We start from the raw sequence: 26,730 nt of genomic DNA, 5'->3' as shown, positions 1-26,730 counted from the left end.
GTCTTTATTTATATTTGTATAGATTGGCTTCATGGCAGGATCTCTTACAATAAAATGCAGCATAATAACTATCTACTAATGATACTTTGACTTGAAATATCGCCAGGAAGTTTGAATTGGTATCCACCTATTTTTAGCAGAAATAGCTGAAAACAGTTCACAAAATAAGCCCCAGCTGTAATAACAAGAAAAATTGACATAAACCAAATGCTCACCACGGGTGAATTTCCACCTACTCTTCACAAATAGAATGAGATCATAAACAGTGGGAGGCTGGCCTGTCTCTAATTTTAATTGTTTTATTTTCCAGTTTATAGCCTGATTAGATTGAGAATGGTAGGCAGGTATAATTTAATTTTAGCACTGACCCCCTACAGGATGGATTGCAACAGTGATGAGCCCTAGTAAGAATAGACTGTTTAGTAGTTCTTGTGCATGCAAAGCACTTGTTACACAATTTATCTGCTGCAACTTCTTTTTTCCACTGAAACTTCAGTTCGAAGTGAGTTCACCAAAGTACCATAACATAAGCCAATCATGGTTGTCAGTGTACAAATATTCTTTAAGGATTTCACAGTGATCCGATAGAATTTTACCTTGTGTGGGGTGCAAAGCATTCACATTACTGGCACAATCTTATGAGTGGCTTGTTAACACATATTATGGACTTGTAAGGGAAATAAAATATAGAGGACAATGGTCATTCCATAGTTGAAAATGAAATGTAATTTCCTCTGTAAATCTGATTTGGAGCTTCCATTCAGTTTTGTAAACTAAGGACTGCCTGTCTGAAAGTGAAGCTAACCTGGAATTCTTTCTTTCAAATTTTAAAAATGTTTTTGTTTGTGTATTCTTAAATATGTTACAACAAAGCCTGTTATTTTTCTTATCTTAAAAGTAGGAAGAAAATACATTCTATTCTAAGTAAAGTGTAACATTTGGTGCAGTTTAAACAGTCTTTTGATAGTTTACTTTTTTGACATTTCAGCAATGACATGTCATTGTTTTTACTGGGTTTTCACAAATGGTTATACAATACTGGCAGTTCTATTTCACCATGTGGTTGACTCAGTACCTTCACCATCTGGCACCCTTCAAAGAACATATCCTCCTTCCAGACCTGAGTGAATTTACTGAAGTTCAAGGAATGACTGAAGACCACGGATTCTACAGAGGTAACAGAAAAAGAGTGCATGGAACTTCAATTGACAAGGTCCTTTAATGTTTTAAACCCCTGCTAAACAGCATTTCTATATTTGAAAACAGGATAAAGCTTCCCAAGTACAATAACTACCGATGATAGGAGTGCATGATAGAAGGAGTGATCACCCATGTGCCCAGCACTGAATAAACACATACCTGCTTTATAACCTAATTCTGGTTATAGAGTTTGATTCTGCACGTCACTACTGTGACATTTTTTTTTTATTTCCCTCCACTTTTGACCTGCTGGGATCCAGCCTTGAGCTCATGGCTGATCACATATCTGCCATTAATATCAAATCTGTCAACAAATAATTAGTTACATACTGTAAAGAAATACTTCAGAATTAAAACCGCCTGAATTAGAATTAATTATGAATCCCTGAGACACCTTAGCTAATTATAAAATGGTAACTAAATATGTAAATTTTCATAACTGGACAACTTATCTGGGTGTGCCTAAGAGTGGAGACCAAAGGAAGTGAAGACTCAAGAACAGAAAATATTCAATACCTACAATACCTCTGTGTAGGTGAAATGAAAATTCCAGGTGGTGTCAGGGATCAGCAGAGCTAAATGCCAGTGTCTCAAATAAAAGCTTTAGTGGAACTGCTGTGACAGTTCACAGATACATTAAAAAAAAAAAAAGGAAAAAAAATCATCAATAAGCCTATGTTGTTTTATTTGCCCCACTCACAAGTCACTAAAAAGGGTATCCTCTCCTTTTTATTAGATTGCTTACCTAATATAATGGAAATTCCACCAGGACTCAGGTCTGAATTTTGCTCCTCTGTTGTTTTCTCTTGTACTCGATTTTGCATTTGTGTAGTAAACAGCCCTGTTCTCACCTCACGGACTACTTGGCAGAGAGAAATGAGAGTGATTTTACGCAGTAGCAAAGTGAACTTCTGTAAACATTTGGTTTCATTTGAGATATTTTGATATCCTGGATACACAGCTATGAGAGCTGTATTAAAGGCTGAATGTATTGCACAAGAGCTGAAATCTAAAGATGAGGTTGACAGTATGCTCTAACTTGCACCTTTGGGGAAATGAGGTCCAGCATGATAAATAGACTTGGGCTATATTTTCAATCTCCTTGGAAACAGGCCCTCAGCAAAGAAAGAGAGGAATGACTGCATGAAAGCTTGGGAGGGGAAAGGGCTGTTAACAACTGATAGCCACACAGAAACAGTTAAGGTTAAAATATACAGACTAGTATAAGTTGAATCAGTTTAAATTTTGTCACATCCTACATCTTACAGTAATTCCTCCATTAATATGTAGATGTGTCCCTAACTGTTTTACAGACGTGCCAAGGAACAGTAGCTTCTGGTTATTTGGATTTGGCTTACATTTTTCAGTAGTTTCAGCTCATACTTCCTCTTGATACGTGCTATTTCAGCCCTGGGGTCGTGGTCTCCTGATCATACAGGAAGTCTTTAAGTACATGGCTGTCCCCTCCCAGGATGTGTGTCTGGCTTTTCTCTGAGTGGGGAGAGGGAAAGCAATCATGGTAGCACAAGATATGAGCCTTTCAGGAACATGCACCTGGAGTCTGGGCTCACTTGCTGCCCAGAAGTGAGGTGCTCTCAAAAGAGAGTAAGGATAAAGCCAGTGAGAGGAGGACCACCATGAGCAGATGCAGTGATTTAAAAAGGAAATGAAAAGGGCCTTGCTGACAATGCCCAGCTATATAATTTGAATACCATTGGAAACTGATTCTACTCACACAAGGCACTCCTCATCCAGAGCCCTACTGGAGCAGTGTCAAGGTGGAGTCTTCTGGGATGAGTTTTGCAAATGTGCCCAGTCAGACTGGAAGAAGAGATGGTAAAATACCTGGCCAGGCAGCAGGCTTTTGGGAGTTTGTTTGATACACAAAAGGATCTGGGAGATCAGCTTCACTGGAGTATAGGTTTTGAGAGAAACCTTCATCTTGCTGCAGAAACGATAACTTTCCTCCAGGAATAACTACTACCACAGGACACTTAAGCAGCCTCTGCTCCAGGCACCTGTTTTTGCTTTTGAAACTGCTATAAAACTGCAAAAAACTGCAAAAAACAAAAAACAAAAAACCCTCCACATCTTTGGGCTTGAGGAAGCACGGCTGGTAGCATCCTGCCTGTTTTATGGAACAAATTTTAATCAAAAGGATTGATTATCTCAGGTAAAGATCACTTTCTGCCTCTTGTTTCTTACATGTAGGATTTTAATTACTTGTAGCTCTGCAAAGATATATTCTTCAGGATTTTATGTATCCTGTTCTCAAGGTAGTATTTTTCTAATGAGTTTTCTGAAAATAAATTTTATGAAATTATTTGAAAACACAATTTTCTTCTAATTTAGGGTCTATTATTAGGAGTTTTCTTCTCCTGATATAACAGAACTGCTACCAAATCCACCGGCTTATTCTCTTCCTTCTCCTTTTTGAGGGCTTTGTTCAAGCTGACCTTCGTTACTGCCAGCCTTGGCACATCTGTTCTCTTTTATGTCCTTTAAGATGCTGTTAAAAAGAGGCATTATTTCTGCTGCAAGAGCTACACTTAACAAGACGAAGGAAGACATTTAGGAATGGGCAGCACTGTTGATTCCTAGGGTTCTTTTCTAAGGAAGCAGCAGAACACACCTAAAGCATTGCTGATTAATTCAACAAATACCAATTTCCATGGAGATAACAGTGGGTATCCTATTAATATCAGAAATGGGCTAACCCAAAGAATAAGGGATGTATTCAATACATACAGTTGTTAAAAGGTCTCTACATTTGGTTTTACCTGTCTTCTTTGTAACTGTTCAGAAATAAAACTTTGCGGAGCTTGGCACTGCACTCTCTACATGCTGCATTATATCAGTTTTTTTGACTGTAAGTAGTCCACACTCTTTTCATCCCAGATAAAAAGTGTTAGACTTTAAAAAAAAAAAAAAGTCAATTTTAAGTGTGTTCATTCTGCAGGGGGAACTTTTTACAAAGCCAGGCTGAACAACTTGCAAATGTGAACTGTTGCCTCTCTTTGGAACTCAGCAGGCAAAGTTTGAATCATATTTTTCTGCCAGTGATAGCTTTGAAAGGAAAGTATTGAGGCTTCTTGTTTTCCTGTCCTTTTGTCCCATTGCTAAGGAGGACTCCTTCAACCTATGCAACACAGCAATACGAGAGAGGTGAGGTACAGTGGTGTCAGCATGAGGCAGGGGGCCTTGAACTCCTGCTTTCTAATCCTGCCTCTGAGAGAAATCAAACCAAATTAAAAACATCTCCAGGCAAGATAGTGCATAACGTCATTGCTTTGGCTTAGAAGTAGCGCTGAGGTGTGCAACCCAGCAGGAGCTCCTGGAGGCAATACGCTGTCATTCAAACCAGCACAGATGCTGCTTAACTCCATTTACCAGCCTGACATGGGACTTTGAGAATGGTATGGGTCCCGGTGGCAGCAAAACTGCAGCTGCCTCCTCCACACCTTAGGATAAAGAACAGCATGTGCTCTCCCCAAAACATCGCATTAAGCATACTCCTTTCAGTACTTCTTTCAGTACTTCTTTCTGTTCCCTTTTCCTTTTCTCATCCACTGCCTTTATCTCCCACTGACCTGTAGTCGCTCACGCCCACACAGCGGCTTACAACACTGCTTACATTGCCCTGGAGTTTGAGCTTCTGCTTCAGAACTTCTGCTGTGGCCCAAATGCACAAAACACATCTGAGGATTTGGACTGAAAAGGAGGAATCGAGCTACTACTCTTGCACTCCCTTGATCAATGGTTGTTTAAGCGCCTGGCTGGTACCCTTGGGTATAGAGAGCAGTCTGCAGGCAGGCAGGCTTAACTAACATGCAGCAGATGCCAACAGCAGCAAGGGCAGCTGGACACTGTCAGTGCATGGGGAGACCTTGGAAGCCACCCAAAACTGAGAACGTCTCTGCCAGTTGTATGCCACTGGAGGTTCCCCATCAGCACGGGTGATTTTTCTGCATGATGGCTGCAGCAACAGCCAGGGTCTGAAGTGTGTTAGCTGTCCTTTTCATGATTCTGCTGTGTTATGCTGAACAGCTCTAGGAGACAATAGGAAGGTTCAAGAACATTATGTTACATCATGTATGTGCTTACAAATTTGACAGGCAGGGTTGATCATTGAAAGGACGATGTTGTTGTGCTCTGAGTTTTACTTAGAGAGCAATAACATGAAATGATAGTATATGTTGCACATCTACCTGGAAATTTCAAGGGCTGTGGGTGCTTACTTCTGCTTACAAAGGTTTAATTGGCCACTATTTACATGGAAACCAGAGTACATAAACATATATTTGCAAGAGTGAGTTCAGCTCTGTACTCATTTGTCAAGTTGCTGTGCAAGGTAAATAAATCTAATACCCTCTAAACAGAAAATGTGAGGTTGTAGAGTGCAGTAGGGAACAGAAGATACTTAGAAATCTGCTTCTGAGATCAACTTAGAGAAGAATGGACAGACATCCCAACTCCAAATAACAAGAATCTTTCATGAATTAAAACTTTAATATATGGCATAAAAAATTACACACCCATATTTTCATAGATTCTATTATTGGCTGTATGAAAAAATAGAACAATCAAATAATATGGGTGGTTGTTTTCTTTCCTACACTTATTTACCTTATATTTGAATGCCAGTTTTGGTAAGCTTAATTGCTAAGCATTACCAGTACTAGTAAATTACTACAATTTGGCTTATTGCACCTGCTTTTAGTCTGAGTGGAGTCAGGACATTATGATATTTCAAGAATAAATTCACCAAACTTAAGAGATCTGGTTCATTCACAAGATAGAGATGAGCCTCTAGCACTGACTGATTGAAACTGTGAAAAATTGCCTGTTAATCAGTAATTTTGATGTAGTATTAGTAGGAGGGAAAGTGTTCATACTCCTCTTTCTTTAATGCAGCATTTTATGCATACAGTTATTTGGATTCATCTGCTACAGAATGAGGTTGTTTACCCGAATCCTACCTTCCCCAAGAGCTTGTGCTGACCTGGTTTATATATTCTTTACATTTAGACCTTGACATGTAAGTCTAAATTGACTTGAAAGCAATGTGACAGAGTGGAGGTTAACCAAAGTGATTTAAAAAAATAAATGAGTACAACTTAAATATCTACAGCCCCAGGCCATTTTGTCTCAGCTGCGCTTTCATTATTCCAAGACCTGTCCTCAGGGGCTTTCCCTATCAGTGGCAGTGACTGAAGCTGGATTGTGAGCAATGACAATTTTCTGAGAATATTCTGGTGGTCATGAGTGTAAAACAGTACCCTTTTGCCTGCTGGACACAGTGGTCACTCCATGTGGAAGGAAATGAGGAGCTTGCTTTCTGTTGTTATGTTTATATCAAGAGATTTTATATAATGAAAGCATTTTAACCAAAGCTCATCTCATTTTTCATGCTCAGAGAGTTCTGTTTAAAACTCAAATGTTTCTGATGAATCCGTTTGATGCCTCTGAGGTTGGAAATAATTTTGTATCACTTATTACTACTGGGGCAGAAATCCGCGCCTGAATCAAGAGGGCATGATGTGGTGCTTCTGTGCTAACTAAAATGATTCCCATCACGTGAAGATAGTTTTTATCCTCTTCCTTCACCTTATCTTCTTAAAAAATAAATTAATTGAGAAACTTGCATATGGACTCAATATCCTTCCATTCCCACTCAGATCTAAGAAGTATTTTTATTTCCCAAGCAGGCTTTGTGAGAAGAAACACACATTTCATCATGCATCTCTGACTCTATTTTCAAAGTATATTTTCAGAGAGAAGTTGATATTTCAAAACCTGCTTTGTCAAAAAAAAAAAAAAAAACACAAAAAAAACAACACCAAAAACTTGCTAATAAGGCAAGGAAGAGTATGTTCTGCCTGACTGAGAAGCACGAGAGCAAACTGCAGCATCAATTCATAAAGAAAGACAGACTAAACCATTAGAATAACAGTATGGAGAACTGCAAAGGAAACAGCTTTTTAAAAATTCAAAACTTAGTGAAATTTCTTTGACTATTCTATATCCAAATGAAGGCTCCCACTTTAGCAAGATAATTTAGTATATCTTCTGAACTTGACTTCCATGGCACTACCCAAACATCTGAAATGAGACTGGTATTTGAGGTGCGTGCTGAATCAGGAAAATAAATATAAAATGGTTTGCCACATGTTAAATTAAATTGCTTCAGAGTCTGTGGTACCACTGAGAATGTTTCCTAATAAGATTGAAACCCCTTCTCCCCCTCATTCACCTATTAAAAACACAGGGAATGTTATTATGCTGCAGCCTAATTTTCCAATACACTTCACAAAACATTTATGTGATGTGTTTCTTACCATTTTAACCTTTGAGAGCACAATGGGTACCACAGTTGCTTTCCTTTAAACAAAGTCTTGCTAGCATTAAAAACACAAAAGTAGATGATTTTTTGCCACTTCCCAAGAAATAAACATGGGAAACCAGTGAAATAAATTAATTTGCTCTCAATTAGAACTCATTAAGAAGTGTTTTGTGCCAACTAATAAGCTTTTTATTTCTTGCAGAATAAAAACAAAAAATTACAGTGGTAAATGAGCAAGTAGAGATGGTGTATGTCACTGAATTACAGACCTACACGAATGGCTCTAATAAAAAGCATTTTCACCCTCCTCAGAAATGATGGATTTCATTCTGCTGAACTTGAATAATAGTGTACGCTGCAATGCACTCCTCTGCCCCCTAAGTGGCTAGTAAAAATTAATCTTTGACAGCAGTGAGCAGTACTGGAGTGATTCTTCTTCTCTAAGCTTGTATTACTCAGTCCCTGGAAAACTGAACAGAATATGCTACATCCTGTTTACCAGGTGTTTCAGGAGCAATCAGTATGAAAGCACAGAAATTTAGTCATAAAAAACCATGAAGGCATACTGTGAAATACCAGGGAGACTTTTAATTCATAGCATTAGTTTACATTATTTTTATTACTATCCTTTCGTTCTATTTTAATAATAGAATAAAATAGAAAATGAAACAACCACTCCTAGATGTTTCCCCGCAAGAATTGCTAATATGGGAGATCTTTCACATCTTCTCTTAAAGAAGCTGAGGATGATTTTAATGATCTCCAGTCTCATGGACCTGTACTGTAATGATAGTTTAGAAATGCTTATGCTTTCTCAGTATGCGGAGCTTAGGATAGTAGCATAGCTTCTTTAAGAGTTAGGATAGTAATCTGCTTCTGTTACAAACACCTCAAGACAGCCACGACTTCATGCATAGAAGAGAACACAATGATTCTGAATTAAATCCTCCCACTGCAGAATAAAATAACAAAGACTAGACATTATCTAATGGATATTGAAATTATTTGCTTTTTCATTTTGTTTGTTTGTTCTCTTTTGTTTTCGTTTTACTGTTAGTTTCTGGGTTATCTTAAGCGGTGCTCACACATTAGAAGGAAAAGGAACTGTCTAAGTAGGGTTCAGAACTTGGTGGTTTTTAGTTTGTTTGTTTCTTTCTGTTTTTTTTTTTTGTTGTTGTTGTTTTTTTTGGGGGGGGGGGGGGAGTTGGGGCTATGCGCAGAGGAGGGGGGAGGGTGCTGTTATTGTTATTGTTTTCACACAAAAATGGTGAATCTGAATGAACAACTCTTATCTGGTAAGCATGGGAAGGTTAAAAGGAATAGAGGATGTAAAGGGAGGGAGAAAAAAACCCTGCAGTGGAGGTATGCAGTCAGAAAGATGGTTTTCCAATGGCGACATGTATAGAAGTAGGGTACATAAGAAACTGTTAGTTAAATCTCTCTGTCCCTCTGTGCTCAGGTATGTGGAAGAGAAAGAATTCAGTTAACGGCATTGCTGTTTTCATCAGGTTTATTTTCTCATCTTCCCTCAACTTAAATTCTAACATCAATTAAAACGCCAAGCTAGAGGTAGGATACACAAGGTTTTATTGTTCAGATGGTAGCCTTTAGGAACAAATCAGATTTAAAACCACATAGAATGATGCACATTCTGCTGAAAATCTGTATCTTACATATGAAAAAAAAATACCTATCTGTGAGTCTGATGTTTTATTAGCAGTGTGCTATTCAAAATTTTCACTTATTCTCCTTCTGACCACCATTTTCTTTTTTATTCATTTCTACTAAAACATTCTTCTTCTTACTTCCTTTGGTGAAATAAGGGGGACAGGGAGGATGTATGAATGTTCTCCATTTCTTAGAAAAGGCTGTGACTTCTGTGATCACTGATACAGTTACTGTGAAATGCCATAGCTATAATGGACTTGTTCCAGAAGTTTCACTGAGATGGTCCAATCCTTAATCCCTGCTATAAATTGTTACTTTTAGTGCCACATCACAAAATTAATCTTTCCATTTGCTTTACAACAAATCATTTAACAGTCTGTGAATCCATATAGAGAACCATGGGGCAAAGCTTTTGATAAAAGTTAGTGAGAACCTAACCAGTTTGCATATCTTATTTGGGAAGAAGAAAATAAAAGCTTCAGGGATGTCAGGTCTGACTACAACTTTTAGTTGGTCCTGCTTTTTTTTTTTTTGCCAGAGTGCACAGTCCATTTAATAGTTTCTTCTGGTTTCAATATATTTTCTGTATAATCAGGGGCCTTTGAGAGATGACTGACCACTGGTCAATTTGGACATGTGCATTTCAGTGATTTGAAATAGCATTAATATCATGATATTCCACATGCAGAAAAGCAATGACAGTAGTGAGGTTTCTACTGGAGAACTAATGGTGGGTTTAAATGGCATGTTAAATCAGTGTTTATAGAAGTACACTAAACAACTGTCCTCGCATATCAGAATAACTTGGACATATTATATCATCATTGAAGACTGATAGACGTATATGTTCTAAAACTAAATACAAATTTAAAACTTGCTTAATGTCAAACCAGAGAGTTAATCTTATTGGCTGCATCTATTCATTTCATACCTTGGTGAGGTTTTGGAACAGGATGTCCAGGGAGGTGGTGGAGTCACCATCCAGGGAGGTGTTCAAGAAAAGTGTAGACATTGCATTTAGTGAGATGGTTTAGTGATGTTGTAGTGCTGGGTTGATGATTGGACTATAAGATCTCAGTAGTCTTTCTAGTCTTAATGGTGCCAGGATTTTATGGTTTAAAAACATTCCAAAAAAAAGCTGGGACATATACTTCTCTTTCTCCACTGTTTTGTCATTGCAAAAGCCCTGCAGAAGCTTACAGATATTGCTTGGTTTGTTCTTGCTTATGTACTTCACACCATTGTCACATAATTTGATACTAACATCCAATGAAGTAACCAGTATGCTGAGACACCTTGGGTCAGCTGTTGTTCTGGGGCTACTTTAACAAGTTCAGCTTCTGGACAAAAAATGAAATCTTATCTTAAAAGTATGACTGGGTCCTGGGGGAGGAAGATTGGCAGAGAAAGGAAAGGCAGCTGTATTTATGAAAAACACGACTGAGTTACATTTAATGACAAATTTTGTAACATTATTGGTGTATATATAGGATAGCAATATATTTTAAAATTCTGAATTTCTCCTGTTCCATTCCAGAAGCTGGGATACGCTAGATCTTATGATAAAGCATAATGTCTTAATAAAAATAACTAGAATTAGAAGCAATACTGCAGCACTGAGATTGGGTAGAATTGAAGTAAGCTTCAAAAGGATTTTATGTAAACGTCTAGACTGATGTTATAATGTGTTCAGTCTAATTTAGTATTAGGAATCCTTCACTAGCAGAAAGCTTAAGCCAGTGAGGGAAATTTCAGCTCCATAAAATGGTAGTTTTTCTTAGATGCTCTGTGTGAAAAAGAAGGCATCAGTTCTTAGATCCTTTTTAGCTCTTTCCTCACAGATGCTAAAGCACCTGCAAGAGATTGTTGGAAAGTGCTATATTATATTATTTTCTATTTAGAAATGAATGTACATAGTAAAAGTCCTGTCTATTGAGCTGAAAATGAAATCCTTGGGGCATACGTCTGATGTCAGCAGGAATGAGTAATTTAGAACTTGAAGTCTGTACTTCCTCCTGAGAGTATGAGGCACAAATATGAAAGGATTTAAAAAATACCCTTCACATTTGCATCTAGAGGAAAATACAACAGCTCCAATTTGTTTGATTTGTTCATTAATTGCTCAGCTAATGCTTGGAAAAGAACTCAACAGGGACAAAATGTAGCCATACACTCACCAGGCAGTTTTGTAAAAATCTGAGCTACCAAGGGAGTGTATGTAACGCAGACAATGTATTGCATATAAAATAAAAAATTAATATGAAAAAAAAAATAAAATAAAATAAGTAAATATTTAGATCTACAATCTTCAGCAGTACTAGCTCCATAACATATAGGGAGGAACTTGTAAAAGTATGTATATGTGGAACTGGAAAGGAAAAGTTATTTTATGAATGTATCCCCTCATCACTTTACATCATGAAATGTATTTGTTCCATCAGCAACTGACAAATCAGTAGCTAACAAATTTCAGACTTTTTTTTTGTTTGTTTGATGTTTCTGATTAGATCCAAATGTGAGATCAGAGATGAATAAACATTATCCAAGCACATAAGACGGACTTACTAATTCATTTAAACAGTAGTGCCAAACTTTTCTTCCAAATACTCCACAACTGACTTTTCAAGCCCTTCCTGTTTCTTACCTTGTTTTTGTGGTAATGTTTCCATTAGCTTTCAACAGCTTAGTCTGGGACCACAACACTGTGGTTTAAAGACCTTTTACATAATGGCTGCATCACACAGATTTGTAAGCTGTTACCCACATGAAAAAATAATGGAAACTTTTTCTAGTTACGGTTTTTATTGTTGGTTGAAGTGGAAATCCCAGCTTATATACATAGGTTTTTCTGAAAGTAATGTCTCATATTTATTTCTTTATTTCAATGGAAGCCACATCAAACAAAAAGCACATTAACACTATTTGATAGAGGACATTCTCAACTACCAAACACTATTTTTCAACACAGTCACCACCATTAGCTGTCCATATTTGCCAACACATTGAAGCTGATATTCAGCTCTGTACACAGTTTCCTGGTTGTAATCTGCTGAGTCACCCATGTGAGTTGATGGAGACACTCTTCATTTTGTAGCACGATAGGTGTGTGTGGCTATCTAGAAAATGGCTTGTCTTTCACACTGCTGTCACCACTGCTGAAACACACCACCCAATGCCTCACTGTGCTCACATCCACTCTTTGGTTTTCCATAAATGTTCAGCGTCAGTGAATGCCTATGTGGGCCATTTTTTCCACATGGAGGAATTTGATTACACACATTTTCTGCATCCACAGTTCCATATCAGGTACGATTTTGCCAGACTGTCCTTCAACCAACAAAATGTAACAGGATATTGATGGGAAGGTTCAATCTCCATATATTTGTGTTATGCAACACACTCAGTCTCAGCTGTCTAGGCATTGGCCATGGCAGCTGGGCCACTAGTTGACCAACCAACAACAGATCTCTGTATTTCTATACCTTTAACATTTTTTGTTTTGCTCCTACTATGATATTGCTTTGTACTGCATTAAATCTGGAAAATAAATTCAGTTATAAAATTATTACTTTTTTTAACAATCAAAGGTTGCCCGTCACCATCTGCCTTTAATTACCGTGGTACAAATGTCATTCCTTCAGTTTGTAGAATTATCCACGGTATGTACAGCCATCCCAGAGACACAAAGGACAGACTAAAAATAAAGAACGATTAGCATCTTCATGTAAATGGAGCTGTACATCCATATGATGAAGGAATGAGTTTAAATACTAGAAATGTCTTGTACTTTATTTGCACAGGGATAATTCAAATACAACATGGCTTCAGATGTTTTTCTGTGAGGGTACAGAAAAGTATATAATCTTCTTTTGATGAATAACTTTTCCCCTATTCTCTTTCTCAGAAACAGAAATTGGCTTCTTCTGCAGTTATACTGTTCTCATCCCTATTCTAAATGAGAAGGAAGAATCTTTCAGACCCTGGTTGCTTAGATACTTAGTTTAAAAGTTTTGGTCAATGATGTTTCATCAATCATTTTGCAAAATTTGAAGTCAAGGAGAAAATTTATCTTAGTTACAGGCTGAGCATAAGAAGTTTTTACCCCCCTTTATAGCATGGGCTATGGTCCACTTCCCAGTATCATCTGGATGTTGTCATTTATCACATTCCTCTTTATAGAAAGGGCCTAACACATCAGCAACACATATACTATTTGCTATTCTTTCTCCCTCTAGGTTCAAGGCTTGTACACAGAATCCTTATCTGTGTAACTTTGGTGTAATTTGAGAACTGAGTTGAGATAGCAGATTAGACTGGTATTAGCCATCCTATTTCTACCATATGATAAATCAGAAGTGCTTAATGTTTTAGACTGAGGTTGAGAGTAATCTCACTAAGTTGGTGTAGCTACAGTAAAGACAATGCAAAGAGAAACCCTAGAGTTTTTTTATAGTCAGTGGAGAAAACCAAGAACTATATGGAACAACTCCTCTTGTTCTACAGTAGACATCCCAAACTGATCAGTTACATTATCATCTACCACTTAACTACAAAAGAAAGATTGGAATGACAATTAGAGATGACAGGAAGGGATTATGTTGCTCATATGTAGACAGACCACTATCAATTTAGGTATTGTACCACTGACAATCTATAGATTATCCAGAACATCCACACTGGCTATATATTTTGGTACAGTTTGTATTGGAGGCTCATAACTTTTCAGTGAAAGCTTAGGCCAGAGAGGATAATTTACATAAGTGAGAATGGAACAGAATGGCTCTGTTTAGTAACTCAGATACAAATCTTCAGATATATAACAAAGAGTTATCAATTCAGTATAAAGATGCCAATAGCTGAAGGTAGCCCAGCAAAATCAGTTATTGTATCCCATTATGCACAGGAATTACATGTGTGCATTTTCCAGAAGCAAATCTTGTCTATTACCTTGTTTATATGTTTAAAACATTAAGCAAATAGAGTAACCTTTCAATAATCAAAGAAAAGACACGGGGTTTTCTGCAAGATCATTTGGCTTATCAGGATGTCAGGAATGGAAACGTAAGGAAACACCTACGCTGACATATATGCCTTGAAATAGGCACATGAGTCCGATCAATTGATTCTTAGAAGTTTTTTGATACTCAATAGGAATGAATGAATCTGCCTAGGGGGCAATTAATTGTATCTGAAAAATAGTGTACATGATAAATCAGATAAATCATCTTTTAAAAACATTTATTTTTCTGTTGGCTCAGAAGAGAGATTAAATAATTTTAATGCATAGCTGTTCTGGAGTTAGTTTGGATTAATCTCAGTCTTCCCTTTTGTATCTTTGGCTCTACAAAGAGCTCAGACAATTGGCTTTAAAGACAACATTTGAGTGACCAATTTTACATTAACTGAATCACATTTAAATTCAAGCAGAGATTTAACATGTTTGGTGGACCTTTACTACTTGTAGTAGTAGAAATTAGAAAAATAATTAAATTTAGCCTGTTTGTCTCACTGAAAGTCGTCATGACATGTTTTTATACCAAAAACATAAAGCCTCAATATAATGCTATAATGAGAGTATGACAGATGCACTCAAAGTAGTGTTTCCTATTTTATTGCATTGACATATCATATCAGAGGAGGATGTTGGTGGCATGACAGTAGAGGCTGAACCTTCTTGCCATTATCCCATTACAGTTTCTTGCCTTGCAACAGATGGCAGAAGAGGGGCAGTTTGACAAAATGACATCTGACATGGGAGTGAGTATGAAGCAAAGGCGTGTTATTGAATTCATCTTTGTGGAAAAAATGGCACCCATATACATTTATTGATGCTTGCTGAGCACTTATAAAGACCGAACAGTGAAGTAATGGGTGGTGCATTTCAGCAATGACATCTTCATAGCAGCTATGATATTGTTGGTAACCCTTGCTGGTGCAGATTTTTATGAGCATGGCATGCAGACTATCACCCATTGCTGGTAAAAATGCATAGCTAATAGGGGTGACTACGTTGAAAAATAGAGTTCTGTAGATGACAATTTGCTCTTTATATCTGTTGTAGCTTCCGTATAAATATTTATTATGTTATACATATCTTTTGATGAATGTGGTGAATATTACCAGTATCCCATGTAAGGCTTTGTTCAAAACCAAATCCCCATTAAAGAATTCTCCAAAATTATATTCTAATACTAACGTTGTATAAGAATGTGCACATTTATAACTGTTAATAGTAAGTGCTTGACATTCAGACAAAGGAGATAAGCATTATTTTTTCCTGACAGGAACTGTGCAACATATAATAAGTTTGGTATCTCAGCAAAAGAAGTCTGATTTTCTTTTTTTCATTAAAAACAAATGAAATTTCCATTCATTAATTTATAGTTTGTCATGATGTCCCTAACGTATCTTAACTTCTAGTCAGTGAGATAAATTTTAAAAGGTAGCCTACTGGCTTTGGTAAGTCAACATATCCTCCATTTTTAAATGACAATCTGATGATGCATCTGCCATCTTCCTAGCTTCCACCAGGATTTCAGTCAGTGATGTTCTTTCATTCGTTTGTTCATTCATTTGTTCCTTTCTTCCTTCATTTTGGAGGTTGGAGGAAGGGAATCTGACAATAAGCTAGAAAAATCCATTCTGCCAAATTGCATGCCCTGCTGCTTCATCACCATTATTATACTGAGGTTTTACATTAAAGTACCCTGGATTTTAAATTGAAAGTCAAATATAATTTGCTACTAGAAGCATGAAGTGAGTGACTAGAAAAGCTGATAGCTAGGCACAGCATGACAAATTGGTATCTATCTAATAATGAGTCTTACAAGGTCATGGATCACTACAAACCTCTCAGTTTTATGTAAGTAGAACTGGACTACATTGTGTCAATTGTTGTTTCAGGGGAAAGGGCAATATATTTTAGATTGGCCCATGCATTTTCAGAGCTAATGGTAGACAGATACAATGTCCTTTTCTTTGAGAGAGAGAAAACTGGGGGAAGTGACAGAGAAAGAAAGGGAAAGAAGTTTTGCTCCACACACTCATTTTTAGGATAAATTTTGGACAATTTTTTCCATTGTGTGTATTTAAGCTTTAGGAAAGAAGAAACCCAGATATTTATATATTACTTTAAAAAATAAAAATAAAAATAAGGAAGTGATTATTTAATGGGATTTTTATGTAAATCATGGAATTGATTTGATTTCTACAGCTGTATCAACAAAAACAGGAGAGGAACAGCTGTGTTCCTATACCAGGAAAAAATGCTATTATTAGGAGAACATTACTACATTTGAAACATTCAAATCACTTCTCAGCATGTATTAATCAATAGGTTCCTAGTGGAGTTAATAAAGGTATGACTATTTGTACCACAAGGTAGATTGCCTTATAACACCATCCCTTAACAACATATTCACAAAATTTGTGCAGCTGGTAAATGTTGTCATTTGAGGCTTACGCTCAGCTGAGATCATTTATTAGGAGTTGCTCTTCTGGGACATAAAGACCTTTATCAGTGCTTTATGACATTATTTTTATGCGCCTTTATGAGACATTGTGTACGATTCATGTACCATAACTTTGGCATCTAAAATGCAGTTCATAGTTCTAAGTTCCTTTGTCATCACTGTAGTAGAATAGAAGGATATAATCTTTTGAACATTCTGAAAGAGATTATTTTATTGCAGAATAGATCTCTGGGATAGATCAGATTGTCTGCTAGAAGGCAGGAGAGCTTCTGGCAGTAAAAGAGCCTAGGGTGAAAATTTGGGTTTCATCACCTGCTCTTCAGATCTCTAAAGTTGGATAAGACAGTTCATAGAAAATCTGCTTCCTTTTGTATCTGTCTCCCCTCAGGGGAAAAATGAAAAGAGAGAGAAATGCAGACTTATGGTAAAAGACATGAATCAGTGAAGGACAGTGGCTAGAGGGTACAGACTAGGGACACAGGTATGGCAGTCCACAGAGAAATATGTTTTAGGAAACTGTAGAGCTGAAAGGGATTAGGTGACTGCTGTTCTGACCCAAAGTGGAGTCTGGAATTCAGCATAATGACCAAAACTATCCACATGCCTCATCCAACCTGACTATAGGCCATACTGTCTTTTTTTTTTTTTTTTACAGAAGACTTTAAATCTTACTGGGAGGTTAGTCATGATTTACTGTTCCTCTGTTGTCTTAGAAATAGGGTAGTAATAGCATTGCCAAAGTAACATGCAGTGAAGACAACTCCTTATAAAGATGCTGTCTACTGAAAAACAAAATGTAGAAGATGTGATCATGTTAACAGTTCTAGCTAGGGAGTTTGGCTCTATAAAGTATCTTGTTTAATCTATTTCTATGTTGGAGGTCTCTTGTTTAATCTCTCTTATGTCAGCTAAAACTGAGTTGACTGCAACATCAATAGTCATGAACAACCTACAATATATGCAACAGTTAGAATCGTATTTCCTGTGCAATGAACCTTTCAAAATGCTAGGAGTATGTTAGCTAGAAGTGGCTTACATTCTTGTTTAACTCACAAAAGGGACATATTGTGCCCTGTCTCTCAATTCTAGTTTTGCTATTCTTTTCATACTCACAAGGAAAACCACAGTGTATACAACACATGGTAGAAGCAAGCCAGTCTTTTGTACAATGGTTTAATCTGAAGTTCACAGAGATTAAGAGAAGAGAATCTTCCTGATGAGTGCTGGATCAGCTCTTCAGCTTACTGGCCCCAAGAATAAAATGTTGCTCAGTAAGTTTTATTTTGAGAGTGAAAGCTATCAAATCAGTCAGTGTGTGGAAGGATTGTCCCTTGTAGGCACAGCATGGCCCATAGAGAATAACCAAACAATGAGTAATAAGCAGCATGGATTATGAGAATAAATCTTATCAGACAAATGTGATTGCCTTTTCTGATAGCATTACCAAATAAGTAAATGAAAGGAAAATAGCAAACCTAATACAGTTTGACTTCAGTAGAGAATTTGATATAGTGACCATGAAATCTCATACAATTAATTCAAATCGGCAAATAGGAGAACTGTCACAAGGATTGAAGATGAGCTCAAAGGCTATATTAATGGATCAAGTTGAAGAGAGACACATAGATATTTGCTATGATGCTGGCACTAAATCAAGACTTGTTTTAACCTCTTAATTCCCGATTTGGAAAGAGGAATGAGTCAGCTCATTAAAAAACCTACTCATGACATAAATGGGGAGGGGCTTTGAATGTCTCCTTGGGGAAAGACTAATAGAATATGCTAGAGACAGATGTAATAAAATAATAAATAAATGATAAAAGTGCAAGGCAACACCTCTGGTGTAATTTGAAATGAATATTAAACAAGTATTTAATAATCTGGAAAAGGAGAGAATAAAATATAATTGTGGCAGATAATGGGCATAACTTGGAAGAGTCACAAAAGTGCAAGTGTAATTATAGGTGCATATGTAGAATTATTGCCTCATGGAAGAAGGTGATATATCAGAAGACTAGATTAATTCTGAGCATAGAAACAGACAGGGTCTTTACTGCTCCGGCACTCAAAGGATCAGAGTGTTTCCAGAATTAATGAAAAGAGCTGCAAGACACTGAATTAAAAGCCAAATGACCAGATGCATTGTTTTAAAATGAAGTAATATTAAAAAATGGATAAACTATAATGGTCTAGGTAAAAATCCCTGAGTTTGTACATTTATCATAATACCTCAAATTTAGTGATGATATGAGGACTGTCTGGTAATATAGATCTGTATGTAATCTTGACTAATAAATAGAAGGGTGCCTGGTAGTCTCAGAACATCAATGGAGTACAAATCTTGAGGCTGGTGAGGAACTCTGTTTGATGCAGAAACATGTAAACAAGAGCAATGTAAGTGAGACAAGAAATATGATTTTAAGGTGATTACAAACAGCATCTACTTGCCATACTATAAATGTACCGTGAGTGAGACATATTGCATGAATAAATATATACTATATGTATATATTTCTTTGCCTTTCACCTTTGTGGCAGCATAAAGAACTTGCAATGAATTTTGTTTCTTTAAGTAAAAGTTTCCTTAGTGTGCTAGAAAAATAAAATATTTGGGACAATATAATCTCCCATATGCAGAGTCCTTACCACCCCAGATGGCATACCAACTGCCAAGTTCTAGAAATGTTACTGAATTATTACCTTCCAAATATGAAGCAGACTAAACCAACACTGCATATAATAGATCCTCCCTCAAGTACTTCCAAAATTAAGACGAGGTGCCTCTTTTTCTATACAAAGCCCAGATGGTACATACAGACCAACTGTGAATTACATTGCTGGTGCAGCATTTAAACCATACAAATATGTATGCTAGTGTAACAAATGACCTTTGTTTACAAATAGGAGAATGAATCAATGAAAGAGATGTAAAGTTTTGCAGCTTGAACTGAAGACTGCATGCTTTGGCTATCACTCAGTATGACCTTTTGTACAGTGAAATTAGGTACAAAACAAGTTTTGCCCGAGTAGAACTATTTGAAATGACAATATAGACTCTGATGTTAGAATTTGTGAAAGTCTAACTTAATTCTTATGGTCAGAACCCATATGTAGAGTTATCACTCAGTACACTTAAATATCTGTAACTTTTAAGAAAGTAAAGGAACAAAAAGCAGATTTTCAATCTAACATTTGAAGAAAATGAAAGCTTTGTTTTTCCACCAGTTTATCAGATTCTTTTTTTTTTTTTTTTTCTTTTTTTTTTTTCCCCAATGCCTTTTAGATCTATTGGCTAGTTTCAAACAAATGTTGTAGATGTGGAGAGGTCTGAAGATTAATATGAAATTTATAAAAAAGAATCACATAGATCCATAGATACACTATGAGTGACACCAAGTTGTTCCATAGTAACAGCAGAGTGAGAAGAGGAGGAAACTCCTAATGGCACTTCTGCCATGGACTGCCTTCTCTGAGAGTGCAGAAAAGCAAATATTAGCGGAATCAGATTTTTGGTTGGAATTCACATGTTAATGTGAACTAACAGAATGTTTCTCTGGATATGAGCATAAATGACTCAATCTTTTTTTCTTTTTACTGACACTTAGTAGCTGGTAATGTACAAGTAATGATGAAGTTGTTTCTCTAACTTAAGTTTTATTTCTTTCTCTCCCCTTTTCTATTTTTTTTCCCCTTCCCTTCTCCCAGTTCTCCTTCTGAATATTCTGATTCTTATTCTTATTTGTCAGTGAAGTCTGCCTGCATCCGCAAAGAAATTCATTTAGAAAGTCAGTTAGCAGTAAGACAGAACTTCAAAGATAACATTGCAGTGAGGAAGGTGAATTGGGTGGATCTTGCCTGACCTTAGAAGAAAGCTATTGAGACTGAGATATGTTATCTGAGCTATGGGAGAATTCAGTGAAATTTCAGCATTCACTACCACATCATGGCTCTGCCTCTGATATTAAATACAGGAATATGTCGTAGTTAAGATAATCTCTTGCAGAGTGAGTGGTGAATTAGTAGCATTTTTCTTTTTGTATAAAAATGCAATGTAATAAAAACAAAGACATACATATAGTTGATACTGTATCAATAAAACCAGACAAATTCTGTTGACTGAATTTTATCATAATTAGGCATATTACCAAAAGAAGAAAGATACAGCAACATGAAGTGTTCACCTGGATGTCTCTGTGTGGAAGGAAGCCAAAGGTGGCTCTAGAAAGAACACTAGATTTGTTCTCAGAATGATCATTTCTGAATTACTCCTGTTTAGATGTGTGACAGCACATTGTTGACTTGTACTTCTGCAACAGATCTAAATATGTAGGAAAAGTACTCCATACAAGAACTATATTTAGTTCACGATTTTCTGTACTTTTAAGAGTATCAGTTTAAATGACTTCAAAGTCTTTGTACAAAATTTAATCAGTTTATCATAATATCTGATATTACTAGAGCACAGTTTGCTTACCTAATTTCTGAACATTTTGGGTCCTTTTAGCACAAAGGTAACATCTCCATACAGTGACTTCAGTGGAGGTGCATCAATTTACACCAGTTGAAAAAAGAAAGCTCTTACAGAATGTTGTAGTCAGATTTTCTCATAATAAAAGACATGGCATATCTAAACGTCTTCATTTTAATGGCACTGCAGCCAGTTAAACATGGGGCAAAATCCTAGGGCAATTATGGTATAATAACATTGCTGAATATTTCAACTTTTCTCAGCTTAAATTACTGCCACTGAAATGTGTTTTCCTTGCTCCCATCTAGTCAAGTATCCTGCACAGAGTAAAGAACAGGAAGAAAAGCTCTACTATGCCTGTCTTTAAAAGTCTTATCTAGGAATAAGATACTGAACTCTTCTGTGAACAGTCCTGCACACAGTATTTTACAGAATTTTTGCCCTCTTGTCCTAGGCAGCATACAGCTTTGCCTATATGTAAATTTTTTTTGTAGTTGACTTTGAAATTGATGGATAGGTTTGAGGGAAAACTTTGAAAACTGGGATTCCTAAAATAAACTCATTTCTGGTACCTAATTCTGTATCTCAGAAGACTAGGAAATGGAGGCTGCAGGGAGTGATGTAGCACACATGTTCAACTCCCATGACCTTTGTTCTGAACATGTGTTAGCTAGCATGGCTTCTTTTTGGCTTGCAGATTGCATCTGATGACAGATGACTACCCAGATCATCCAAGGGTCATGGCCAGCACTGAGGTCCATCCATGCATGTCTCTCCCCAGCAGTAGTCTCAGGTTACATCCCTTCTCCTGACCTAGACATAGGAAAGGATATTTCAGGATGGGGTACACTGAATGAAGTCTAGGGTACTGAAAAATGAAAACCTTTTGAGGATCTTTGGTTTTCAGAGTTACAAAGAAAGACAGAGACCTTTTGTGGGTTCTTTGATACTTTATATGAAGCAGAGGGGCAAAATCACAGCTGCTCATGTAGTCCCTTGTGAGGGAACTGGCTAGAACTGTGCCTGTCATTTTGTCACTTAGTTAAGTGTGATGTTTAAGGATTGCTAAAACTGCAACAAAACTCATAACCACTACAAGAGAAACAACAACAACAACTCAGAAGGAGAAATGCATTACTTAAAAATTGTGAGATTGTGAGATTTTTGACTTTTACATGAAAGCTTTCAGGTTTGGTTTATCCAAACTTATAGGCTCAAAACAGGTCAAATTTTTCTCTTCTTTTCTCTTCTTTTCTCTTCTCTTCTTTTCTTTTCTTTTCTTTTCTTTTCTTTTCTTTTCTTTTCTTTTCTTTTCTTTTCTTTTCTTTTCTTTTCTTTTCTTTTCTTTTCTTTTCTTTTCTTTCCTTTCCTTTCCTTTCCTTTCCTTTCCTTTCCTTTCCTTTCCTTTCCTTTCCTTTCCTTTCCTTTCCTTTCCTTTCCTTTCCTTTCCTTTCCTTTCCTTTCCTTTCCTTTCCTTTCCTTTCCTTTCCTTTCCTTTCCTTTCTTTTTCTTTTTCTTTTTCTTTTTCTTTTTCTTTTTCTTTTTCTTTTTCTTTTTCTTTTTCTTTTTCTTTTTCTTTTTCTTTTTCTTTTTCTTTTTCTTTTTCTTTTTCTTTTTCTTTTTCTTTTTCTTTCTTTTTTCTTTTTTCTTTTTTCTTTTTTCTTTTTTCTTTTATTTTTTTTTTTCTTCTTCTGTAGCTTTATGGAAAGATTTATTTGTCTCAGCGCAGCTCTACAAGAGTAAACTGAATCACTGCTTGTTCATGCACCCTGATAAGGGTCTTACTGTCAGCTCTGTTTCTCTCCTCTTCTGAGGCCTGAAGTGTTGCTGTTGAGTACTTGCTAAACCATGATGGTACCATTTGTCTGAAATAGAGCTTGGAAAATAGGAAAGAAACTGACAGGCATTCTCTCTAGTCCTGAATTTCTTTTCAATTCATCTGTTTTCTCTGCTAAAGGGGGCAGTCTTTGAGGGGAGATATTAGCAGCAACATACCTTGACTCAGTTTATTCATTAAGATGAGGTGCTGTAGGTCCATGATGATGTGGGTTTCAAGTGGGCCTCAGGGCTAAAAGTACATGTTAAGCCCACAGTTCCCCCCAGAGATGTTTTTGTGTGTTTTCTGAGCATTTGGCCAGGATTTTGTTTGTTCTTTTTTCATTTAACCATGAACTTACAAAACCAAAGACACTTGCTTAGAAACATGGATATTTGCTATTTGCCCCAGACATTTTCCCACTGAATTGATGGACATTGAAAGCTTCAGGTAACTAGGGAGGAAAGCCACAATGAAACAGTGATGGCCAATCACATCCTTTGAGTAACAAATAATGCATGCTGAATAGTCAAGGACATAATTAAATGAAAAGTTTGCCACAGGCAATTTGACTGAAAATGTTTGTAGAAAGAGCCTCAATCATTTAAAGAAAATGAACACATTTATGTGGATCATAATGTTTTTGCTAATAGTCTGTCAACCAAAAAAAGGTTATTTACTTAGCTAAAATGTTTCCCAAGTACTATGTGCCCAGCTCTAGTGTGTGAAATGACATACGGAATTCAACTCTACACTGAATCTTTATTTTATATTTTTATTTTTATTTTTTAATTTAAGTGTTTTCAGCCTGTAAAATATCCCTGGATAATCACAAAGGTCAGAAGCTGTGACCTTGCTGTGTTTCTTGCCTATTTACAGTTCATTTCCACTGCAGGTGGAAATCAGGGCTTCAAGTACTTGCTTCACTTAAAGTACAGAAGAAACCGTCTTAGTTGACACTGTGAAAGAAAAAACCCATTCTCTTTTCCTCCTCATTTAATGAATTTTTCTTCTAAACATATGAAAGGATCCTATCCCATCTGGTGACTTATGCATTTCCTACAGCGCTGCACATTTAGCGATACCGAGCTGTGTGAACTCACACATTGTTTCACCAAATTACCAAACTTTTCTTGTTTTCTGTATATTTGTTTCCATTTGTAGAATTTTTCAGAGTTCCAGAGAAGAAATGCTACTCCAAATGTGTAAGAACTCTGAAGTAACTTTGGGAGAATGCATTCTAGTCATTTCTGTGTCCTTTCCAAATCATCTCTCTCTCTCTCTCTCTCTTTCTCACTTTGTTTATTTATTTATTTATTTTTAATTGCTCCTCCATTTAATTTGAGAAAATTTGATAACCATGGGCATTTTATTTTCTTTTTATCACCTGTTTCCTATTTTTATTAAATAGTTATGTTTTATTGTTAATTGAAATTGCAAATTGACCATATTATGTTTATGCTATAATAATAGCATCTGGATTTAAAACTGTGGGAAAGATTACTTCACAGATGTTCTCAATATATGGGTCCAGGGGCTTAAAATTATACATCATGTGGGGGATTTCCTGCCCTGATCTCTTTAGTAGCTAAGGTTTTGCTTCAAAAGTAAAACTTCTTCCTGTCACTTTGAGGGCAGGAAGGTTAAGGAACAGTATCTTCAAGTATTTTGATATAATAAAGGTCTCTTGCGATAACATGCAGTCTTTTAGTGCTTGGTCCAAAACATCATCCTTATTTCTGGAAAAGCTAGCTACACAAGAATTACATGCTGAACTACAAATATCATCGCCCATGCCTGAGAGAAGTTTTTTTCTGTGTTCACTGACAATCCAACACACAATTTCTTGAGAAGTTGGAAAGGTATTAGTATGTCTTGTAAGGGTATTGAATACTGTAAACTTCCCCAATGTATCACAATTACAGGAACACCTGCTCTAAGTAACATTTTGCTGAGACACCACAAGAATTTGGTGGTCAATAGCCCTCAACATTTCTCATTTCTTTCCTGTGGTGAGGTGCTTTTAGTTTTTTGTCTCTGGACTATAATAGAAAACTCATAAGGTCAATGGTTCAATGCTTTTTAAAGGATAACTCCCACCTCCTCTATTTCTTATTAATAGTGCCTTTCCAGCACACTTGTGATTCTCTGCTTACCAGTGTATTTTTCTTCATTTATTTTTTTAAATTTATTCTTTGTACATACCTGAGGAACTCAAGAAATAAATAAGTTATTGGTATAGTCTACATTAAAATGCACAGGTGCTACCAGGAATGAAGAGTTTTAAGAAGAAAACATACATATTCCATTATGAAAAAAAAGTACTATGGAACAGGAACTCAGTTCTGAAAAATATTAAGTTTTGTGATACAAACAGGATACTTGATTTTGTATGAAGTTGGTGGGAGACAACAATTCCTTGCATAGTAATGGGCAAGAAGGACTTTTTATAAGGGTGGGTAGAAGCAGGACAAGTAAACATTGGCTTTAACATGAAAGTGGGTAGATATAGACTGGATACTAGGAAGAAGTACTTTCCTGTGGTTACGAGACATTAGAACAGGTTGCCCGGAGAGGCTATGAATGTCTCCTTCCTGGAAGCATTCAAGGCCAGGCTGGATGGAGCTGTGAGCAACCTGGTCTAGAGGGAGGTGTCCCTGCCTGTAACAGGGGGTTGGAACTACGTGATCTTAAAGGTTCCTTCCAACCCAAACCATTCTATGCATTAGATAAAGTCTTATATTCTAGATATATTCTGTGTGCTTCATGGCTCATTTGTGTGTGGGAATTAAAGGGCGAGGCTTCTAGAGAGCAAGATGGCAGTTGCTGAGTAATATGTTGCAAATTCATCCCCTTCACTGAAGCCCGTTGTCTCTTGGGCTCACACCTTCACCATTAAATTAAAGGGCTAGTCCTATTATGGGCATGGGCAAAAGGAGAAAGTAGATAACAAATACATTTATCAAAAGCGCTAGGAAATAAGTCACCATAAAACTACCTATAAAGAGCAACATAGGATAGAAGAGGCTAGTCTCCATTCTCACTGGTAGTTTTTCTGTTGAATGCTGTCTTGGCCACACATAAATCATACTTGGCCTCACAATGCTCTTTTCCAGCTAAAATCTTATATTACCAGATCAAAGATGTGAGAATGGATAATGGGAGAAAAATGAACTAAACATTGTAAGATACAGCAAAAGCAATAAACAGGCACCCTGGGTGGGCACAAGCACCTGTTTCTTCTTCAGCGCAAAACAAAAATCACTTACTCTGCCATCTGTAAATCTAAGCACAAACTAAACAGATCCCAGAACTGGATGAGGTAAAAATAGCAATTTGACCCACACATGTTGCTCTTTTTCCTTTTCACAGATGATCTTTTGACATACTTGGATTAGCGAGAAGATATTCAGTTCTTTTAATTATCTGAGGACTTTGTGTGTGTGTGTGTGTGAGAGAGAGAGAGAGAGAGAGAGAAAGAGTATGATATCCTTTTAAACTATTAGGGTGTGAAGACTCAGGTATATTGCAGTATGCTAATCATTTAAAACAGAGGGAGTGTTCACATATCAGATGAGAATACTGACATATAAACATGTATTACATTGACATTTGAAAGGAAAGTAGATATTTACTTAGACTTCCCTGTCCAGAAAAGCTTGAGGCTGGAGATTTACACCTGTTGGACTGGAACACTGACTTGAAACACTTTGGGAATCACTAAACAATGATCCTCAAAACATAAACAGGAAAGAACATTGTA

The sequence above is a fragment of the Coturnix japonica genome, chromosome 1, assembly GCF_054131305.1.
Source record: "Coturnix japonica strain WE chromosome 1, WE-NBRP24, whole genome shotgun sequence".
Classification (NCBI taxonomy): Eukaryota; Metazoa; Chordata; class Aves; order Galliformes; family Phasianidae; genus Coturnix; species Coturnix japonica.
This window is presented reverse-complemented; position numbering follows the sequence as displayed.